The 23,354-nt window shown below is 35.4% G+C and overlaps 1 long non-coding RNA gene across 1 annotated transcript; it reads left to right on the top strand.

Annotated features, from left to right (window-relative positions):
• Positions 1-11,815: 11,815 nt before the first annotated feature.
• LOC135086324 (uncharacterized) lies at positions 11,816-20,199 on the top strand. Its single transcript, XR_010260401.1, has 3 exons — positions 11,816-11,951; positions 12,393-12,561; positions 19,647-20,199. It is a non-coding gene; the product is annotated as an uncharacterized LOC135086324 (long non-coding RNA).
• Positions 20,200-23,354: the final 3,155 nt, after the last annotated feature.

Below are 23,354 nucleotides of genomic sequence, written 5' to 3'. Positions count from 1 at the left end.
TTAACGCGTTATCAGTTAGTCAATAAATTAGTGCAAAGCTTTTGGCGTCGCTGGAGTCAGGAGTATTTAACTTCTCTACAACGCCGTGAAAAGTGGAATACGGTGACCAAACCGATAGATGTGGGCTCTGTTGTTGTTATAAAAGATGACAATGCGCATCCTCTTTGTTGGCCATTGGGTGTGGTTGTGGAAGTATATCCCGGAAAGGACAAAATCATTCGCACCTTAAAGATTCGCACTGCAACCGGTACTTATGTTCGGCCTGTAGTTAGAGTTTGTCCTCTTCCTTTACAGTAACTCAAATAATGTTCTTAACTTTATTTTTTCTTAACTTTAATTTAACTCAACTTTAATTTGAATTTAACTCAACTTTAACGCTTATTTAACTCAAATTTAACTCGTTTAGTTCTCTCTAACGCATGCTTTTTTGCGTTTTTAACTTAATTTTTTTTGCAAACGCCACTCAATCTAGAGGAAGACCTCTAGGCCGGGGGAGTTGTACGCGCCAGCATTAAAACCTCATACATTTCAAACTCATGTCACACTATTCTATCACTCATTCTGACAGTCCTTTTTCCTATCCTCCCTCCCACCTTCAGTCTCGCTCTCGCATCGCAACACGCCGCTTCGCCTACCTATCTGGGCGTTAATAATAAATAAGTATCCAAAATAAACCAATTCAAATAAACCCAAATCGCGCATTAAACTCATCTCAATAAAAATTCAAGTGTTTGTGAAAGTGAATGAAGAACCAAGCTTGGACCGTCCTGTGGAGTCTGCTCAATCGAAGGTATCCCATCCCATTCCTATCCCAATCTCCTACATATGTCACTTATTTAGTTTTGCCTCAACCAAGGTATTACAAAAACGAATATTTCCATTGAATAAGTACACTTGTTTAATTTTGCCACACTTTTATTGACCTAAATGTTGATTTATTCATTTTATTTTATTTGTTTTGTCAATGCAATTTTAGTCAAAATCTGTAAAATTGTTAAATAATACTAGAATATACCTACTTATTTAATACTTATAAATTTTTAACAAATTGGTATGGTAACCATCAACATCAGATTCCTATAACATTGAAATACAATTGAAAGAACCAACATCGAAATGAATATCAAAATTAAAATAATCCAAAAACAATAAAACTGTAATAGGGATCTCTCCCTAGGGATCCGTAGGGATTCCTTACCCTCAACGTCATAGCAGAACGACGTTCAATGTCTCTGCAGATCTCCGTTGACGCTAAGGCACATCGGCAGCTCAATAGACAGATATGGAAGTCCTTGCAACATGATGTTCGCAACTTTAATACAAATCGTATTAAAGAGGCGATAGAGCGGAACCAAGGCTCGAAAGTGTTCGCAAGAGACTACTCTATTGGGCGAAGCTAGCTTACGAAGCTGAAGACTGCGGAAGGTAGTGTAACGTCAACAAAAGCCGAGGTTCTGGGTGAGATTGAAAAGTTTTATGGACAGCTGTATACCTCGACGAAGATGTTGTGGATATCAGCATTATCAGCCTATATGAGATTAGGATGGCTCTCAAACACCTAAAGAACAACAAGGTACCGATGACGGAATAACCTCGGAGCTTCTGAACGCGGGTGGAACATCGATATTAAAGTCAAGTCCTTCAGAGACTATTTAACTTCGTCTTACTCCAGGGAACAACGCCAGAGGCATGGAACAGAAGCGTGGTGGTACTCTTCTTCAAGAAAGGGGATAAAACCTTGCTGAAGAATTACTGACTAATCTCACTTCTGAGTCATGTCTACAAGCTGTTTTCTAAAGTTATCACGAATGATCTCGCACGTAGGTTCGATGACTTCCAGCCTCCCGAACAAGCCGGTTTCTGAAAAGTATCGGTACATATCGAGGTGCTGAAGTGCTTATACACGCCACCATGTTGGTCCGAGTACAGGAGTGGAGTACGAGGGCGATTCCTCTGCAGCGAGGCATGAGGGAGATGTTATATCTCCGGATCTCCGAAACTATTCACCGCTGCATTGGAAGGCGCTTTCAAACTCCTCGAATAGAAAGGATTCGGCATAAACATCAACGACGAGTACATGACTCACCTTCGGTTTGCCGACGATATTGTGTGGTCAGTGCAAAATCACTGGAAGACCTCGGCACAATGCTCGAAGACCTTAATCTCCCAAAAGGTAGGCCTTCGGGTGAACAACATGGAAAAACGAAGCTTTTGTCAGTTTTGTCGAATGTCTATGTTGCGCCCTCCTACCCAGTTTCGGTTAGGAGCTCGAATCTCGAGATTGTTGACAAGTATGTCTACCTCGGACAAACGTTAACTAGGTAGAGAAAGAGGTCGAATCCAACTCGGCTGGGTAGCGTTCGGGAAACTACACAACATCCTTTCATCCAAAATATTTCAGTACCTAAAGACGAAAATCTACGATCTGTATGTGTTACCACTGATGATGTATGGCTCGGGAACGCGGCCTCTTACTATAGGCCTTATAAATAAGCTCAAAGTTGCACATCGTGCTTTGAAGAGGGCTATGCTCGGTTTTTCTGTACAAGAGACAAGGCACATAGTACGCAGAACTGACAGACGATGGGGCAGCAAGGTTCTGGAGTGGAGGGCACGTACCGAAGAGCACAACGTGGACTTCATAAAGGTAGCAAGAAAGCACTGGATCACACTAGATGCAGACCGCTACCAGCCGGTCATATTGAAAATCATTGGGGGAGACCTATGTTCGGCAGTAGACGTCCTATATGGCTGAAATGATGATAATGATGAAGGTAACTATCCAGATTCAACATCTGAGTAATGAACATTGAAATTAAAAGTAACATTTAAAGTAGGTAATGTTACAAAAATGAAATAAATCAAAAACACAATTGTACGAGTATTTTGAAGCAATGTTTCGGATTGAGTTGTGGCAGAATTAAATAAAGTCACTTGTTGACTTTCTTAGTACAAGTATTTTGAAGCAACGTTCGCAGTGAGTTGTGGCAGAATTAAATAAAGTCACTTATTCAGTTTTGCCACGTAAATTCTACAACAAACAGAGTTGTAATTTATGGTCAATAGTTTCACTAAACTGAAGATATCTTTGGAAATATCATAGATATTGCCACGAGAGTAAGATCAAAATATAGGTAACACTTTCTACTTTACAAAAAGTGGAAAAAGTGGTTTTTGCCAAAAGTGTCAGTTATTTAATTCTGCCACGACGGTGACGATATGAGCTAAAGCAGTACGGAAACTTAGCCCTTTCGGCGAGTTAAATACCTACACTTCAACTGAGTGTTAGGGTTGGCACTCTTAATCTTTATAAAATGAATAAGGTTCTTACTTACTTATTTATTAAAACGTTTTTTAATTATCAAATACCTAATGGAATAAATTAATTGACTAAGTAGTTAACAAAAAAATAAAACGTTAATTAGGTTCTATAATGATCGAATACATAATCGAATAAATTGATTAAGTACTATTAGAGGCCGGTAGAAGATCTATTCTCATAAATAAAATACCGGATACTTACTTTCACATACCTATTGCCTCATTTTAAATACAGTTCATCACTTAATACAAAAGCGTGCGGAGCAAATTACTTTATCAAATAGAACACATAAATTGTTAAAAAGCGTAATTACGTTATTAAAAAGAACTATTACAAAATCAGATGTAAGCATTTTATTTAAAAAGTAATATTTAATCATTTTTATTTTACAATTCAGAATTATTACGAAGCTTAAAAAATGAAAGTTCTGGTTTTGAAGATGCCGAGTTCAAGCAGCCGTTTACTACGCAATACACTCGTGGCATGTTTTTAAAAATACAGCGAACAGTGCATGCAATAAAATTATTATTAAAAACACAACGCGCGCGACACTCGCGGCGGATGGACTGCGAGGTTCGCTTAGAGCTCGTGTAAAGCGTGCGTCTGTGTGCGTGAGTCTGATTTCGAGCGTTTGTATGAAGCTTCCGTACTGTTTGATTTATCTACTGTGGTACAGCGGAGACTAGGAAAGAGTTGGACATGAAGCCGGTGCTATGATGAGGGGTGGCAAGGCTGAAGAGTCTGACTAGAGCGAAGATTTCTATTGTGAGTGGAGTGGAGGTACTGAAATTTATCTTTTAAATAAGATGGAGAGTCAGGATTGAAGAGAATCGAATGAAGCATACAAAGTGAACGAAGATATTAATAAATTAGCAACTCACTAATTTTTTGGAGCAAAATGGAGGAAATATTAAAAGGTAAAGTATGGTTCTTTCAATTTTGGCTGTATGTAACAAAATTATAAATATGTAAGTCGTAAGTAGTATATCACTTTCTGCATGCAAAAAATAAATAAATAACGTGTCAAATAAGATACGTTCAGAAATTAATATTGCGATTTTATAGTTAAGGTAGGACAACTTTTCATTGGCGATATGAAGTTCGCTGTGACAGCTACTTATTATGTAGGTTGTTTATTTAAACACCAAAACAAACTCCTTTCATTTCTTTTTTTTGTTATGATTTTTAACGCTATATTGGCCCCATACCGTAAGTTGATAGATAAATCAATTAACACGCGTGGCATATTGTGTGATCTTCGCAATGAGTTAATGAAAAACCAGATTAAAATTAAATTAAGAAAAAATTAACCTTTACAGATAAGTACAATGCCTCGAATTATTAATTTGAAGATGATTCTTACATAAGAGTGATGGAAAGAGCAAACAAAATAGAGTTTAATAGGTACTTATTTTAAATTATTATTGTTTCGTTAGCTCTGGTGGCTCTAGCTCCATTTGATTTTATGTAAACGTCTTGAAAGTGGTCTATTTTAGATTTTTTCTTTTTTTGGCCAGTTTGGTAGTGATAGTTAACACCATAGTGACACAACGCTGGCCACTAACAAAAACTACATTATTTTCCGATGAAGAAATTTATCGATCTTCTTTTTTTTCTCTTCTCGCTCACCCTCGAAATTATCACTTAGCACGCAACATTTCCACGACTCGTAATTTGTAAATATTCATTACTCAGATAATATGTAAATACTAAATTCAAAAACACACAACATTAGGGCCAGTCAAGCCACACATAGAGTTCTTTGTTCTGCACGACTTTGATATAATTATTATGTAAAACGTATCGTCGATAATGCAATTACATAACAGGTAACATTGAACCTTTACTTTCTCATATCATATTGATTACATTTTCAAGATTAAACACGTCTGGTTATTATGGAATCAGAATCAAGTAATGAAGTTTAATTAATATGGTTATAAATAAGAACATTTATACGTTTAATCCTTTTCCTTGAGACCAAAGTCTCTTCTCAAACGTAGTTCTTGCAACTCACGAAGGTGAGTGAGCTTTACTTGCATGTTTACGTGTAGGTACATGCACATAATAGTGTAATTATTGTCTATCAAAAGACAAAACTTTTGGTCACATGTATCTAAAGCTCGCTCGTCATCGTGAATTGCAACAACTATACATTTTAATTAACGTCTCATTAAATAATACATTATACAATGTGTATATGTATAATACTTACACACTAAGTTTGTTACAAAATCGCACCTATTGAAACAACATAAGATCTCACAGTATTGAGCTCGATCTGCCGTCGTCCGTACGTATCCTTATGCTGGGTTCATTATATTTTTTACAATAAGAATAGATTTTACATTTACACGATGGTTTAATTAATAATTATGGTGGCTAGTAAATTAACAAATAGAAAAAAAAACATCTGAACCTTGGTTGTTTACTTTTAGTAAAAATTATGCAGCCCTAATGGGCGTAATTTTGCGATCAGTCGCGAATATTCGATTCCCTCGCGGGTGCTACGTAAGTTTTGAAATTCGAGATAAAGGTATAAACAGTAAACAAAACACTTTTTATACAAGCATATTAGTATATTCTGAAAATTGAATAAATTATAGATTATAGCTGTCTGATGGGAAGCCAACCAAGCTGCGAGCGAAAAGGGGAGATGTTCTGAGGTGAGATACTTCTGGGTGGTGCAGTCGGATCTTGCTGTGTTTAGCAAAGATCATAAAGCCATTGACTGTTTGACTGGTTGACTTAGGTTCCCGAGCCTGTAGCCGTAATATTCACGTAACAAAACTTCAACGGCATGCAAGCGATTTGATCGCTGGTGTCACTTTTCGTATTCACGTGTTAATCGCCCGATTTTGTTTTGATTTCGTTTTTATGCGTATTCAATCGTAGTCTCTGCAGTATTCACCTATTACCTATTTTGAAATTTGGTTCAAGTGATTAAACGTCAAATGACAAACCGCTGAGTTGAGATCCTATCGATTTAGAACTGTTTTCATTAGGACGTCGGACGATGTGTCAAAATACGTGAATTAGGCCACTGTTGTTTAATTGATATTTTAGAGAAAATTTTGGTAATTTTGCTCAATGATTTGTGGATCTCAGTGATCTTCAATGTTACAATTAATTGGAATTGTTATTAGTAGTTGATTGGAATCGTAAAAGCTAAGTAGCTTAAAATGCTATGGCTATGGTTACAAGTTAGTAACATAAGATATTTAGTTAGATGGGTTTTATTTGAAAGAGTAACTAGTAGTAGGTACTAAAAGTTTAGTTTTCTTGCTCTGAAAGCATATCGTCAGTGGAAAAGAAAAAAGACTAAAGCGCCAAAACCGTACTTGTGGGAAATGAGGATCAAAGTTTTTTTTTACGAAAAAAATTCGTATCTCTTTTGATATTAATGTTAAACAGTTCTTTTAAAATGCAATCGTGTTCTTGATTTTTTGCCTATATTTTAATGAAAACACCAGGTTTGTAGCTCTTTTAGATCGTAAAATAGGTGTCACTTTAGAAAAAGAGTTATGAAAATTCATTAAATGTTAGTCAGGGTAAAACTGCTAACCTCCATTTATAATCAAATATCCAGCAACCAATGAGTGCTAAATAGTTTGAACAACCTTTTTGATAAAAGAGAAAAAATACTTAGTGAGATACAGCTTAATAAGTACCTAAGTCGAAGATAAATTACTAAACAACAAAATAAGATAGTCGCATGCGCCAGCGAAAAAATGCGTAAGAAGCGATATTATCCATGGAGCCTACATGAATATTTGCTTACTTACGCAGACCCTATAGAACATAAGCAAATGTTACTAAACTCTAACTACATTAAACGTTTTAAGCAAAAGTAATGCTTAAAGATTGAATAGGTATTATGTTTTATGACAAAAAATGCTTAATTTATCCTAACATCATGCATAATTGATTGTCATTACTTCTAACCGGGTACGGGAGTGGTAGGTAATTACTATATTTTGAATTATAGTGAACAAACGTAGGGACACTTAACAATTTTAAAGACCACCACTATCCACTGGTGGGAACCTTTGGTGGGATGGACATGGTGGGTGGTGACTTACGCGGCCACCACCATGTCCATCCCACCAAAAAAGCCAAACCACACACTGATAGTCTCATCGACGGACTCGAGCATAACCGGCGACAATGTCATAAGACCGTCAGAACCACTTTTGACTTCAAAATCAAAGGTCTAAAGGTGGAAAAGGATGACAATCTAAAGGCCCAAAAAAAGAAACTCTACAATGCTATGGATGGAAGTGTCGCCAATTCTCTACAAACGCTTGTTCGAGGCGGGAGCAGTCCACATAGGTCTGGAGATAAGACCGGTAGAAGACCCCACTAGTGAAATGCGCCAAATGCCTCTGTTTTGGACATACAAAAGCCCTATGCAAAGAGGAAGAGGAACTGCGGAGGAACTTACTCATGGCTAAACTGTCCAGCCTGAAAATAAGGCACACCACTATGGTGGAAAAAATGCGAGGGCGAGAACTGACACATCCAACATCCACCACTACATGGCATTCAGTGATAAAGTGATGAATGCCCAGAAAAACAAAAGTAGGACTACTTAGCGCTTTCCATAACACCCTAAACATGCAGAGTTCAAATCTCCTAAAAGACCGTGTCCGTGGTCTTTTGGGAAATTTGATTTGATTTGTGAAAGCTCAACATCATCTGAGCTAACCTGAGACGCTCCAAGCAAGCCACTGCCGAACTGCTGCAAGCAGCCGAGGACAAGGACATAACCATAGCACTCGTTCAAGAACCCTACATAGGATCCAGTGGAAGGGTTAAGCAATTTCCTGGTTCAAAAGTCATTCAGTGCACCCTCAATCAGCAGAAACCAGTCAAAGCCGCGATTATAGTCTTCGGTGACCGATTGAGTCATTCACGACCCCTAACTGGTCACGGAGACGGAGGCCGCGGTAACACTGGAGGCAGGCAGGCTAAAACTAGGAATTGTGTCCGTGTATTATGAGGGAGACAATCCAATTGAGCTTTAGATATAACGCACAAAGCGGTATGAAAAAGCTACACACCCAAAACATCATTATAGGGGGAGACGTGAACGCCTAGAACCAATGGTGGGGCAGCGTTTCCGAAAGCTTAGGTGAAGCTTACAGTTCCTTCTTTCAAAAAATATCGACAGGGCAGATTGCGCACAAGCAAAGTGGATGTGTCAGCGTGCAGTAAGCCACTACTGGGTAGGATTAAAGAGAAAGTGGACAGAACGCTAGTCACTTCAGACCACAACGCCATAACCTATTCTCTCTGTCTGGGTGAAAGTGCGGCAACAAGAATACGCACAGAAGACCAGCGAGGCGCAAACAAAGAGTTGGAATGAGTTCTGCTCGACACACGAGAGAGAAAACATGTGGGATGGAATCTATGGAGTCATCGGGAAAGCTCCAGAGACAAGAGGACATGCTCCTGAATGGTTTTAACGGCAATACTGGGCAGAGTGCCCAGAACAATCGGCTGATCCAGATGATTCCGTGACAATAGATAACCCACACCACACGCGTCTCCGACAACTGATAGAGAGCGAAACTTTAGAAGAGCAAACAGCAAACGATCCCCCTTTTACCGAGGCAGGAGTGGAGGCCGTGCTTAACGTGCAAAATCCAAAGAAAGCCCCGGGACCGGATGGTTTCCCGCCGATATTTATGTACCAGAGCTATTCGTAGCGAAAGGGAGATATTCATGGAAATTGCAAACAAATGCCTATCTATAGCGTATTTCCTCAAACAATGGAAGACGGCTCACTTCATCCTCAAGAAGCCAAGGAAAGACTTATCTTGCCATTAGTTTGGGAACTTTTCTTGATAGAGCAGCATATACTGCAGGCAGGCCAATTAGACGGCGCGGCGCCCATACAATAGTGTTTGTTACCCTTTATTCTTGGCTTGTGGATCTGAGACGTGGTCGCTTATATAGGCCTCATAAGAAGGCTCAAGGTCGCCCAAAGAGCGATGGAGCGTGCTATGCTCGGAGTTTCCCTGCGTGATCGAATCAGAAATGAGGAGATCCGCAGGGGAACTAAAGTGACTGACATAGCCCACAGAATCGCTAAAATCTAGTGGCAGTGGGCGGGGCACATAGCTTGCAGAGCTGATGGCTGCAGGGGTAGAAAATTTCTGGAAAAAGAGTAGCAACCACGAGCCGGAAGACGTGGTGTGGGCAGGCCTCCCACTAGGTGGACCGACGATCTGGAGGTGGTGGTTGCAGGAGGTGCCTGGATGCGAGCGGCGCGGGCCCCGTCTTTGTGAAAATCCTTGGGGGAGGCCTGGCCTTGGGGATCCAGCAGTGGATATCGTTCGGACTGAAACGAACGAACACTTTTTTTCAATGACTGAGTGCATTGAATCCACCGGCATAAATATGTGCCCAGGGAGCAAATTATTTATTTGGATAGTTGCAATATTCTTGCATCTTTGCAGGCACTTGTAAGTGACCCGAGTGCGTAGTGTGTGCTTATAGTCACAAGTGTGTTTGAGATGTCTTTGTTAATAATACTTAACTACTATAGTTTTTGCTTTGATTAATGCTCTCATTTTTGCTAAAATACTTTAAAGCTTATTAAAAAAAGGCTACTTTTTGCTAAAGCGCCAAAATTAATCGAATCTTGTTTACTTACTTTTGCTTACACGCCAAATCATTTTGAACTACAACCATGAATAACTACTAATATACCAATTAACTATAAAACTCAAAAAGCTCGAATTGCTAAAGTAACAGGTCATTCGAGTTCTTAAATAACAAAAAAATACTTAATGTTGTGAAAGCAAAAATATTTTGCCAGCAAAAAAACCCTTACGCGACACTTGTTGCAAAAACACTGAAAACACGTCGTTTTAGCAGCGACGAGGGCGGTGATTTTAGAAATACTCAAAATTTTCAATGTGCTAAAGCGCCAAAAAAGTCATCGGATTGAGTTGAAACCTAGATAGATCGATGCAGAAAAAAAAATCCTATCCAACAACGTATATAACTCATTTTGGCCAAAATGGCGCTTTAGCATTTTTTCCTTTCCACTGACGATATATATTTTATATTTCATGAAGAAAGATTGGCCGAGCGGATACTGGCTGTTCTTCTTAGTTTTTCAAAGGAACATACGAGGACGCATGTCGCGCAGGATGGCCGTGTTGCAGACAGTCGTGAGCGCGTGCACTAAACTGGAATACGGGCGCGACACCTGGAGGCGAATCGGCACATCACCGTTGGACGCGTTTCCGCAGAGCCATAATGATCATAGCAGGATGGATCGCGAACTGACTTTCACTCCTGACGCCGACAAGAGAAGAGATCATCGCTTGATGCTCATTAAATTGGATATATACTGATATCCGTTAAATTGGATGTACCCGTGATATCCATTAAATTGGATGTACCCTGATATCCATTAAATTGGATGTACCCTGATATCCATTCAATTGGATGTACCCGTGATATCCATTAAATTGGATGTGCCCTGATATCCATTCAATTGGATGTACACTGATATCCATTAAATTGGATGTACCCAGATATCCATTCAATTGGATCAAATCAAATTTCTTTATTTGCGTAATTCCAGGTACATAAGTGGTCTTACATAGATTTGGTAGGTTTCACTGATATCCATTAAATTTGATGTACACCTGATATCAATTAAATTGGACGTACCCCCGATATCCATTCAATTGTATGTACCCTGATATTCATTAAATTGGACGTACCCCTGATATCTATATAATTAAATGTACTCTTATATTCATTAATTTGGATGTACCCTGATATCCATTAAATTGGACGTACCCTGATATCCATTAAATTGGACGTACCCTGATATCTGATATAAATTGGATGTACCATGATATCCATTAAATTGGATGTACCGTGATATCCATTAAATTGGATGTACCCTGATATCTATTAAATTGTATGTACCATGATGTCCATTAAATTGGATGTACCCATGATATCCACTAAATTGGATGTAATTTTTTTTTCAGGCAACTGATATCCTTTAAATGGGATGTAACCCGGATCTGTTAGGTAGACTTGTTGTTTACTAAATTCAAATTAACTTATTTGCATTAATTGAACGTAACTGAAATTGGATGTTTATTAAAGTAATGTATAATAGATATAAAAAAAAAGAGAGTGAGACGTATGAGTACAATTCAGTCGGTGTTATCGCTGTATAGCGATCTTTTCCATACTTCTATTACAATAATTAACCTTACATTTACTTGACAAAAACTTTCATTAAAATTTATTAACAAGGAAGGGATGTAGTGTTTGTATCTACGTACTAGATAGATACAATACGCTGTCTCACGTACACAAGTGATAGGCAGTCACGTGACGTCGTTACGAGTGGGACGAGTCAGTCGTACGGCAGACGCCGGCGAGTACGGACGTGCCGCAGTGAGACGCTTGGTGTGACGGTGAGCCAGTGTGCACATTTAGGTACACTACAGAAAGAGAAAAACTTAAGTGATGCAAATGTTGAAAATTGCTATGACATTGTTCACCACTTCTAATTGCAAGTCAAGTTTTCAAGATGAACCGGACTGGACCGAATCCTATCAATGCACAACAACGTATTTTTTATTATGTAAGTAAAACAATTTTTTAACAATCGCAATAATCAATAGTAAGTTACTTAAGGTACCATAAGCAGAAGGCATATCTGGAGCACTCTGTCAGTTAATGTTTTGTTTTTTTTTTTTTCACCAACTGTCATTTATGGTCATGTAATAACTTTGTATAAGGCATTTAAAGTTAAATCAATTATTTAAAAGTATTGACCGTTTAACCAATTTATTAAAAACTAGCTTTTTCCCGCGGCTTCACCCGCGTGAAATCTAGTTTATCACAGATCGTCCTAAATTATAGCCTAATGTTATTCTGGGTCATAAAGAATAATACTGTAAAGTTTCATTTAAATCTATTTAGTAGTTTTGCGTGAAAGAGTAACAAACATTCATCCGAACATCCAAACTTTCGCTTTTATAATTTTAGTAGGATACATTTCATAACAAAATTTAACCAACAGGTGAAGCGCCATGAATACATACCTGCAAGGGTGGAGAAGTGATATCGCCAAGAAGAAATTACTGTATCAAGGCGTAAAATATCTACGAAGTAAGAAGGCTAAGAATGAAGAAAGAAAAGAAAGCAAAACGTAAACGCAAGACGCAAAATAGTAGTTCGCGACACGACAAGTAAGTGTACCTAACATTATTACGCTAAACAACCAAGAAATATAGTTCTTGTATATTATTGCAAATCCATTTCCGAGACATGTTCAATATTACTCTGATAAAATGAATTCTATGCATAATTTGAAATCTTATTTTAAACGCAAATGTCACACAATAAATGCCAGCTGCATTTTATTTTATTGGCTTTAGGTAGATGGCACTTTAACTAACAATTCCGTACCGCGCGGGAATAACTTGACATCTCGACCTGCACTTTTTTTTTTATTAGCTTAAACGCTTCCTCTACCTTATACCCTACTGGTATAAAAAACTCAACTCGAAATACCCAAAAATACTTGAAATACAGCTCTTGTTCATAAGTAAATATCTCCAACTTAGGCGATAAATATTTGACAACGATATATCCAATTAATATTATTCGTACAAACATTTATATTTCGATTTATCAATGTATGTCAGAACATGTATTTATTAATATCTCGACTAATACATTTATGGATTTTCGTTTTTGTTAAGTATATAATAATTTTATTTAGAATATTGCTCTTGGCTGTATGTTGATGAATGGTTTGGTCATAGAGCAATAAAATATTGTCTATGTAATAAAAAAAAAAAAGTCACTCTATTACTGTGGTCTAGGAACAGTGTTCGTACTTGCAATAAATGTGCATCAGAAAATCTCAATTTCATTGATATATTCCATCAAAACCTACCAATTAACAGGTTATGGGCCCAGGAAATCTCTGGAAATTGAAGATCAGTGGAAAACAATAACTTCGTATTTAGTCAAATAGTGTGAAAACTGCATAACCTCCAAAATGGACACGCGCTCAATAAGTGTGGAAAAATTCGACGGAAATAATTTCCGTCAATGGAAATTCCAGATCAAGTGTGCTCTGAAAGCCAAGGGTATTGATATAACTGAAAGAAAGCCAGAAGGAGACAGTACTACTTGGATGAAAAATGACGGAATGGCCATGTTCATAATAACCTCAAACATGGACTTGAAACAAATAACTTTGATAGAGAACTGTGAAACTGCAAGTGAAATTATGTTGAAACTAGAATCAATTTACGAACAAAAAAGTGAATTGAACAAGATGATTATTCAAGAAAGGTTTTATCAATACAAAATGTCTCCTAGTGACACTATTGCTCAACACATTTCCAAAATTGAAAACTTGGCCAAGCAGTTGAAAGAAAGTGGGGAAATCGTGAGTGATACAGCCATCATGACAAAAATACTTGGTACTTTGCCTGCAAAGTATAGAACTCTTCGACAAGCGTGGTTGTCATTAGATCCTTCAAAGCAAAATATCATCAATTTGACTGCCCGTCTACTTGATGAAGAAGCAAGTTTAACTTGTGAGGAAGAGCAAGAAACTGCCTTGTTAGTTACAAATTCTAAAGGCAAAGGACAATAAAAAACAAATGAACACAATAGTGATGGTCCAAAACAAAACAAAAATAACAAACATCGCTTCGAGTGTTATAATTGTGGAAAGAGAGGTCACTTTGCTAAGGAATGTCGAGCACCAAAAAGGTTTACAAGGAAGCCTGATAATATGCTGGCATTTAATATAGAAAACAAGATTGAGTTAAGTGATCAGAATATTTGGATCTTAGACAGTGGCGCTTCAGCTCATATAACCTACAAAAGAGACATATTTTTGGACTTGAAGGAATGCAATCAAAAGACATTGACTCTCGGAAATGAACATGTGGTTGAAGTATGTGGAATTGGAAGAATAATGATAGAAAGATATGTGAATGGAAAATGGCATTCAGGAATATTGAATGATGTACTTTTTGTTCCAAGTCTAAGAAGAAATTTATTTTCCGAGGGTGTAATAATGCGTCAAGGTTATTCAATTACAAAGAAAGGAAATAGTGCATTAATTTATTTGAACAAAGAAGTGGTAATGAGTGCAGAAATAAAAACAAATAACCTATATGAATTGAATATTAAGCCAGTAATTCCTGCAAAATGCAATTTAGTACAAGACAATATTGACATTGTGTGTGCAATGTCAAGTGTGATGAAAGAAAAAGTGTGTTGTAAAAGTGGCTTGAAGTGTGGCATGAAAGATTGGGTCACATAAATTTGAAAGAAATCAAAAACATGAATGTTAACAATGTGGCTGAAGGTTTGAAAATAAAAGGCAATGCAGAAGAAAACTACACCTGTGAAGCATGTGCTTATGGTAAACAACATCGGCTACCGTTTCGAAAATCTTCAAGAAGTGAAATACAGCCAGGTGATCTGGTGTATAGCCATGTATGCGGCCCAATGAGTCAGACATCAATACAAGGTATGAGATACTTCGTGTTATTCAAAGATGCCAAGACTAGCTACAGATGTGTGTATTTTATGAGAAATAAAAGTGATGTATTAGATTATTTTAAAATCTATAATGCCATGATCAAGAACAAATACATGCACAGTGTCAAAATCTTACACACCGATAACGGAAAGGAATATGTCAATACTGCATTTAAGGAATACATGGAGAAAGAAGGCATAACACATGAGCTCACAGCACCCTACACTCCAGAACAGAACGGACGTGCAGAGAGGGAGTTTCGAACCATAGTAGAGAGTGCTCGCTCTATGTTATATGCTCGAGATGTCCCATTAAACTTATGGGCAGAAGCTGTCAATACAGCAGTATATCTACTCAACAGGACTTCTTCAAGTCAATCTCCCAATAAAACACCTTTTGAGTCATGGACTGGTGTAAAACCTCAATTGGATCATGTGCGGGTGTTTGGAAGCGAAGGATATGTACACATACCAGACCAACTAAGAAAGAAACTAGAGAAGAAGAGTGAGAAAATGATATTAGTAGGATACGACAACAACAATTACAGAATGTTCAATACAAGGAATAAACAAATAAAAATATCAAGAAATGTAATTTTCGACGAAGACAAAGCACCTGAAATGAGAAGAAATATATCAAAAAATTTAGTAGATGAAGAAGATGACAAAACTCAAGAAGACACACAAGTACACGATCCCAATGACACTTCATCGACATTAGAAAACTCAGTTGAAAGTTTGCACAGCTGTCAAGAAGACGATGATCCCAGTTATGAACCATCTCAAGAGATAGAAGACATAGAAGAAAGACAAATAAATCTAAGACCTCGATATAATAGAAATTATGAAGCAAACTTTGTGGAATTTACAGTGCCATCCACATATGAAGAGGCCATGAGGGATTCCCAAAAAGATAAGTGGTCTAAAGCTGTCAATGAAGAACTTGAAGCACATGAAGACAATAAGACCTGGACTGCTGTCAAAAGAACAAACCAAAGAGGTCTTTGGTTTGTTCTTTTGACAGCCTTATCTGCCAAGTGGGTCTTTGCCATAAAAAGAGATGAAAATGGAGAGGTAACAAGGTATAAAGCTCGTTTATGTGCACGTGGGTTCAGGCAAGTAAAGGGCATTGACTATGAAGAAATATTTTCACCAACTATCAGGTATGATTCCATTAGAATTATTCTATCTCTCGCAGCTAAATACAATTTTGCAATTCAACAGTTCGATGTCAAAACAGCTTTTCTAAATGGTAATCTGGATGAGGACATATATTTAGAAGTCCCAGAGGGAGTGTCAGTGAGTAATGATTATATTTTAAAATTGAATAAAGCTCTCTACGGCCTTAAGCAAGCATCCAGATGTTGGAATAAAAAGTTCACTAATTTTCTAAAAGATTATGGTTTTACACAGTCACAGGCAGACAATTGTATTTAAGTAGGAGAATTTAATGGCATAAAAATTTACTTATTAATTTTTGTAGATGACTGTCTTGTGGTCTCCTCAAGTGAAGACCTGATAAAACAAATTATAGTCTATTTGAAACAAGCTTTTAAATTAAAGAATTAAATTTTACTTATTTTGTGGGTATAAAAGATAATAATCACATTATCATTCATCAAAGAAATTATATAGAACAGATCATAAAAAGATTAAACATGAATGATGCTAATCCTGTAAAAACCCCATCTGATGTAAATGTAACAATCTCTAAAAATCTAGATGAAGAAATTGTAAACTTTCCGTATAGAGAACTAATAGGTTCACTGTTGTTCTTATGTTCTGTGTCACGACCAGACATCAGTTTTATAGTAAACTTGTTGAGCAGATATGTAAACAGTCCTAAAAGACAACATGTAAATGCCGCGAAACGCATTGTAAGATACTTAATTGATACAAAAGATTTGATTTATGTATTTCTTATGGAGAGAGCAGCAGTCTTACAGGATATTCTGATTCAGATTTTGCAAGTGACTTAGACACTAGGAAGTCTACTACTGGATACATTTTCTTATTGAATGGAGGACCAATCACTTGGTCTAGTCAAAAACAAAAGACTATTGCCCTCTCTACAACAGAAGCGGAATTTGTAGCCGCTAGTGAGTCTGCTAAGGAAGTTATGTGGTTGAAACAAATGTTATCTGACCTAGGTGAAATGTATGATTGTATTACCCTGCACGTAGATAACCAAAGTGCAATAAAGTTGATAAATAATCCTATCTATCACAAAAGAACTAAGCACATAGATGTCAAATATAACTTTATAAGAGAGAAGGTAGAAGAAGGCATATTAAAAATTAATTATATTTCCAGTTCCAATCAATTAGCAGACATTTTAACAAAATCTTTACCAACTCAAACATTTGTATTTTTAAGAGATCATTTGTTGTCTAAGTATTAATGTAAACAGATTTTCATTTTACACATAGTAACAGTATGTGGAAATTAAAATTATAGAGAGGGTGTTAAGTATATAATAATTTTATTTAGAATATTGCTCTTGGCTGTATGTTGATGAATGGTTTGGTCATAGAGCAATAAAATATTGTCTATGTAATAAAAAAAAAAAAAGTCACTCTATTACTGTGGTCTAGGAACAGTGTTCGTACTTGCAATAAATGTGCATCAGAAAATCTCAATTTCATTGATATATTCCATCAAAACCTACCAATTAACAGTTTTTAATTTGACAAAAACAGTTATCAAGTTATGATCCCCTCTGAGTACTAAACATATCCATGATTTTTTTAATATATTTAAGCGTTAATAATTACTTTTATTACTATTTTCAATAGTTTAAAACTAAATTAACGTTTAAATAGCAAGTTGAAAGTAGAAGAATAAGTTTAGTCAATAGGTAGGTACTATCTACTAATGTTTTTTCATAACAGACTAAGATTTCGTTTGACAACCGAATATAAGTAAAAAATCTAATAATAAACTTTTAGGTCAACTTTAAGTTCCGGATATTTTTTATAGTCTATTGACTTCAATGATATTAATTAGGAATAATGATGAGCTAAAAGTAAGTAGGGTCGATACGCCAGATCTCGTCCATTTAGTAAGTTGGTAGATTTGAGGAATAAAAATAATATACAATTTTTCGTAATCATTTTGAACGAAAAATTGTTGTCATTATGCTCCCTTTACCTAGTCTTTATAAGTATAGTATTAAACTTGCTCTAAACCATTAGAAGTTTTAATATCTTTGTAATATTAATATATTATAGAAAAAATGCATTCAAAATCACTAATAATTAAAAACAACATGGAAATAAAAAAATATAGTTAAAATCTTACTAATTGGTATTCAAAATATTTAATTTAGGTATCACACTTAATAATTATAAACATACATATATTTTAGTTTATTTCATTTTTTGAAATTTCAATAGTATGGCTCAATTTGCAATAATTATGGTCACCTCTCTAGGCACAGTTTGCTTTTTAATATTATTTAAAACGTCTGTATTTAAAAAATAGTCGTGATAATGTGGACGCAAATTGGCTATCACAAAGGGTAAGCTACGTTTGGAGCGTGTATTAGCGTCCAAGAAAAGGTCTAAGTACTGAAAAAAATCTTTGTGTTCGATACGTCATGTATATAACGTTTTAAATAATATAAAACATGCATTGTTTTGTATATTTTAATATCTTAGACCCAGTTAGACCAGACTGCGATCACTTCTGACGCAAAGTGGAAATTGCATTGCAGTAAATTCGCATCCACCTTATTTTAAGTGTCATTTAATAAAGTACAATCACCGATATCATTATCCGTATTGTATGGTTCATGGTTAAGGCTTAGAGACTGCGGTAAATCCCAAACTAGACCTAAATATATTAAAAACTTACCTTGAAAAGCGCACCTGCTCACGTGGGATTTATTTTTGGCAAAAACGGTAGCATGCTATAAGATTTTTTTAACGTGGGTTTACCTGTCATACATTCAGGGAATCATAGCAATAGCTTTCGTTCTAGAGTGATCCGTCATTTGGACGTGAACTGGACGGTGGACGCGAAAGAGCGTGTCGACCTTACGCAAAAATATATCCAGTTAATTTTAATTATTTTAAGCTTACCATTAAGCTTAAAATAATTAAAATTAATTGTGCTTGTTATGAAGCATGGCTTTTGTTCTTTTATTTGTCTTTCGTTTCTTTTATTTGTTTTTTGTTCTTTTTTAAATTTTAAGTAAACGTACTATTATCTGATTAAAAGCAATCATAATCTGCGATTATATTTGATTTTTCTAATAAATTTGTTACTATTTCATTGCAAAAATGATAAAAATATGTTCTATTTTTATGTTTTGTTTTTTTACTTAAACTTCATTCAAAATAATTAACTTAAATCCAATTTTTACACCTTAAATATTTGTTTTTCTTTGGTGAATAACTTGACAAGTCGTCGGTACACAACTTGACAAGTCTTTTTTTTAATAGATTAAGAAGATAATTTACTCAAATTCTTACGCCAATCGAAAGATACGGATCAAATTAGCTTATTTCAATCATAAAAATATCAATTATCATTAATTCCGATTTACCAGAGAACTCTAAACTTTAAAATCGCTCCCCTGAAAAGTACGCAAAAATGACATGTCAAGTTATTCCCGCGCGGTACGGAATTATTATATGATAATACTACCACGCACCCCACCCACCTCTATGTTGTTTTTTCTTAGTCCTTTTTTGCGATTAAAAAATAAGATACTGAAATCATTAAAACGAAATAATTACAACTGTCTTTTTATTTCCAGGTTCATCAGTATCATTGAATTATCGACATTGGACTTGAAATCTCAGTTGCAGTTCCGGTATTGGATTGACGACAGCAGTCAACTATCGATGAACACTGATTTGAAGATGCTTGACGTTCTACAGAGGAAGCAAGAAAATAATAATTAGAGATATTTACAGATTAAAACATAGTAGTTATGCACTTTTATTCAAATTAATATTGTTTACTGATCAGTAATAATAACATAACCCAAGACTTGTAGCAGCTTATGCTGAACCTCATCATGGCTCTTTTGTTTTTTTTTTCTTTATTTTTAATTTTCTAATATTAATTTAGTGAACATAAAATGCCAGCTACTCGGATATTTAGGTGACTTAGGACTGATTTTTTAATCGTTGAATATCTGCTAAAGAATAAACATTTTGACATATCTCATACTATTCTTCAGTTAAAAGTTATACGACGATTGAGAAATCAGCCCATAAGTTTTTTTTAAAACTGAGGTGGAATTGTGTAAAGCAATCGTTATCATTTGACAGTTACGTACGTAACATAACGTACGATTATTCTGTCAAACACTTAAACTGATTTTATCGTACGTTATGAACTGTCAAATGATTACGATTGCTTTACACAATTCCACCTCTGATCCAGATTCTTTTTAACCGACTTCAAAAAAGGAGGAGGTTATATGTTTGACTGTATGTATGTTTTTTTTTTTTTTCTATGTATGTTCACCGATTACTCCGTCAATTGTGGACCGATTTTCAAAATTCTTTTTTTGTTCGATAGGGTACACTTCTGAGGTGGTCCCATTGTCACCAAGTTAGGATCTGATGATGGGATCCTAGGGAAATCGAGGGCAACCCTCAAATTTTATAGGCACGTATATCGTTTTTTAAACTTTTTCTTAAGTTATTCAAGTATTTGCTCCTGGAAATCATCATCTCATATTGATGAGCTGATGATAGAAGGTAAAACTCCGTAATGCTTAGGAGTTGGAGGATAATTCTTTTAATTTTATAGATAAGTATAGTTTCTAAAGTTATTCAAGTGTTTACATCAGATATTCATCATCTCATCACGATGAACTGGTCATAGTAGGTACAACTCCTTAATGCTTAGGAGTTGTAGGATAATTCTTTAAATATTATTTATTTATTTACACTTTTGCACATACAATTGTACAGTGGCGGACTTAATGCCAGGTGGCATTATCTGCCAGTCAACCACAGGTCGAGTAGAGAGACTAAGGCGGTGCAATAAATATGACGTTTAATTAATATACTTACATAGCATTAGATAAAATAAATAACATAAGAATACATATTAATATAATAGACATACATCTAGATACATAAACATAATAATAATATTGGCGTACACAAAACACATGTCAGAGATAAGAAAAAAGTTTATAAGTACAAATAGACCAACAGTTGTATTCTTTCATGTTTTTAAGGTGGGCTGACGGTTTAACGTCTTTTTAGGTTTCCTATATGATAACCTGTATTTTGTAGGGAATATTATTTTACACTAGACATGAAGAATATGATCTTAATGTACTGCCTACCTTCAGTGGTAACATCAAGGTAATAATTAGTTAACTAAAAAGCAAGAAATAAGTAAAATTTTATTAAAAAAAAAAACCGACTCCAAAAAACCTACACTAAAAAGTAGAAAAATAATTACTAAGTACCTACTTATTCATTAGGACGAATTAATATTTATGTAGGTATACCATGATTGATACTTTTGGAGTCGGTGCAGGCAAACTTTACATGTTTCATAATCTTGGCACCGACTCCAAAAGTATCAATCATGGTATACCTACATAAATATTAATTCGTCCTAATGAATAAGTAGGTAATTAGTAATTATTTTTCTACTTTTTAGTGTAGGTTTTTTGGAGTCGGTTTTTTTTTTTATAATTCGCTTATATTAAAATCGCAGCTTGATCCACTGTCATTCTAGGTAACTTAGATTTTTAAATCCGACTCTGTCAGCACTGAAGCTACATGTAGCACTTTTTTCACTTATAAGCTTATGTGTTTTTATTTAATGTACTAAATGATAGATCAATTACGAAAGTAGATTGCTCCTTTACAGAGACATAGTAATATTACAGTCAAATGTATGCTTTCAAAAGTTGTAGAATAATTGTTTAATCATTATAAATATACTATTTGAAGCAATTTTTTGTTTTTTCTTCATTAATTAATTGAGTCACTTAACTTCAAACTCGGATAAATCTAATTCTAAGATTTTTTGAGATTTTGGTATCAAATCAAAGAGAAAAAAAATATGTTTTAAACATTTTTATCAGTCGTGTATAAATACGCGTGGTTCTTGAGAAATAAGCCGTTAAAGTCGTAATATTTTATCTAAGACAGATAGATCCATGAGACATTTTTTTTCAAACGTAGCTAAGTCCATGAGAGCCAATCAGGTAATTGCGTTTCTTCAACATGGCCGCCAGTTGACGAAAACTCAGCGACCAGTGGCACCATGCGCTCCCGCTTTTTATTGTTTCTTTGCGATATTCAGACAGTTCCCATGGATAATTCTATTAAAATTGTGTCACCAACTAAAGCCCGCAAGCGGCTTAATATAAAAGTTCACCATAAGAAAGAGGAAAGAGCGAAAACTCGGTAAGTTTGAAATACCTATCCCTGTGCGTCGTTTGGAATTTAGAGTTGGCACTAGTGTTGTGTTAACCATTTTCGTTTATTATACAATATAATATAATTTTTGTCCTTCTATTGTTACAGAATATTTTGGACATAAGTATGTTTATGATATAATATTGAGTACATTTCTTTCTCAGATCAAATTTGTGTAGGTATTGTCGTAATTTAACTACTTCCGGCATCAATAATGTACATAAGTATGACTATAAATCACTAAATAAATGTATTTTAGTTTATTCATGATGATTATAATTAATATTGTATTTAGTTCATTTACAGTAACGTTTTTGTTCTAATTCTACTACTTCCGCTATCAAATACAAATATTTAATGTGTATAAATAGTACCATAAATCATTAATTAATTTTGTTACTCAATCCATAATTATTATTATTATAGTATAGTATTTAGTTAATATTAAGTAGTGTTGCTGACTTCCCATTGGCCAAGGCGGGAACATCTTGGTCAATGCGACGTCCGCCGCATTGCGGTAGGGGAAGTTTTCGTTATGGGTAACGGTGTCGAGGAGCGCAGTCTTGCTGCAGAATCGAAACCGTTAACATTGACCTAACCACTGTATCGGATATCTTGTTACCTACTTATTATTGTAATAATTACTGTGCCTAACTATTATAAGAATAAGTTATAATAAATCAAGAGTGAAGTATTTTCGTGTTCGTATTTCAACAACCCGCTGTCCTTCTGAGTTTATGATAGAGCCATATCATATCTCAGAAGTGGGATCTGAAAAAAACGCCTGCAAAACGAAGTGTAAGTACCGACATTTTTTTTTATCCTGATTATTTCATATTTTACAAAAAGTAGTTTTGATGAACATCAAATTTGTAAGACCGTGTTAATGCAAGTTACTTGATGTACTGGTAGATTATTTTTTTCTCTTATGTTCGTGCATACCACCACAATTGGTATTGAAAATTAACACGAAGAAAAATTTTGTTTTTATACACAAATAATACAGGTATTATTACCTACCCAATGAGTATATAATCGAAATATCACTGGGTTAAAATGGTTTC

The sequence above is a fragment of the Ostrinia nubilalis genome, chromosome W (genome assembly GCF_963855985.1).
Source record: "Ostrinia nubilalis chromosome W, ilOstNubi1.1, whole genome shotgun sequence".
Classification (NCBI taxonomy): domain Eukaryota; kingdom Metazoa; phylum Arthropoda; class Insecta; order Lepidoptera; family Crambidae; genus Ostrinia; species Ostrinia nubilalis.
This window is presented reverse-complemented; position numbering and strand designations above follow the sequence as displayed.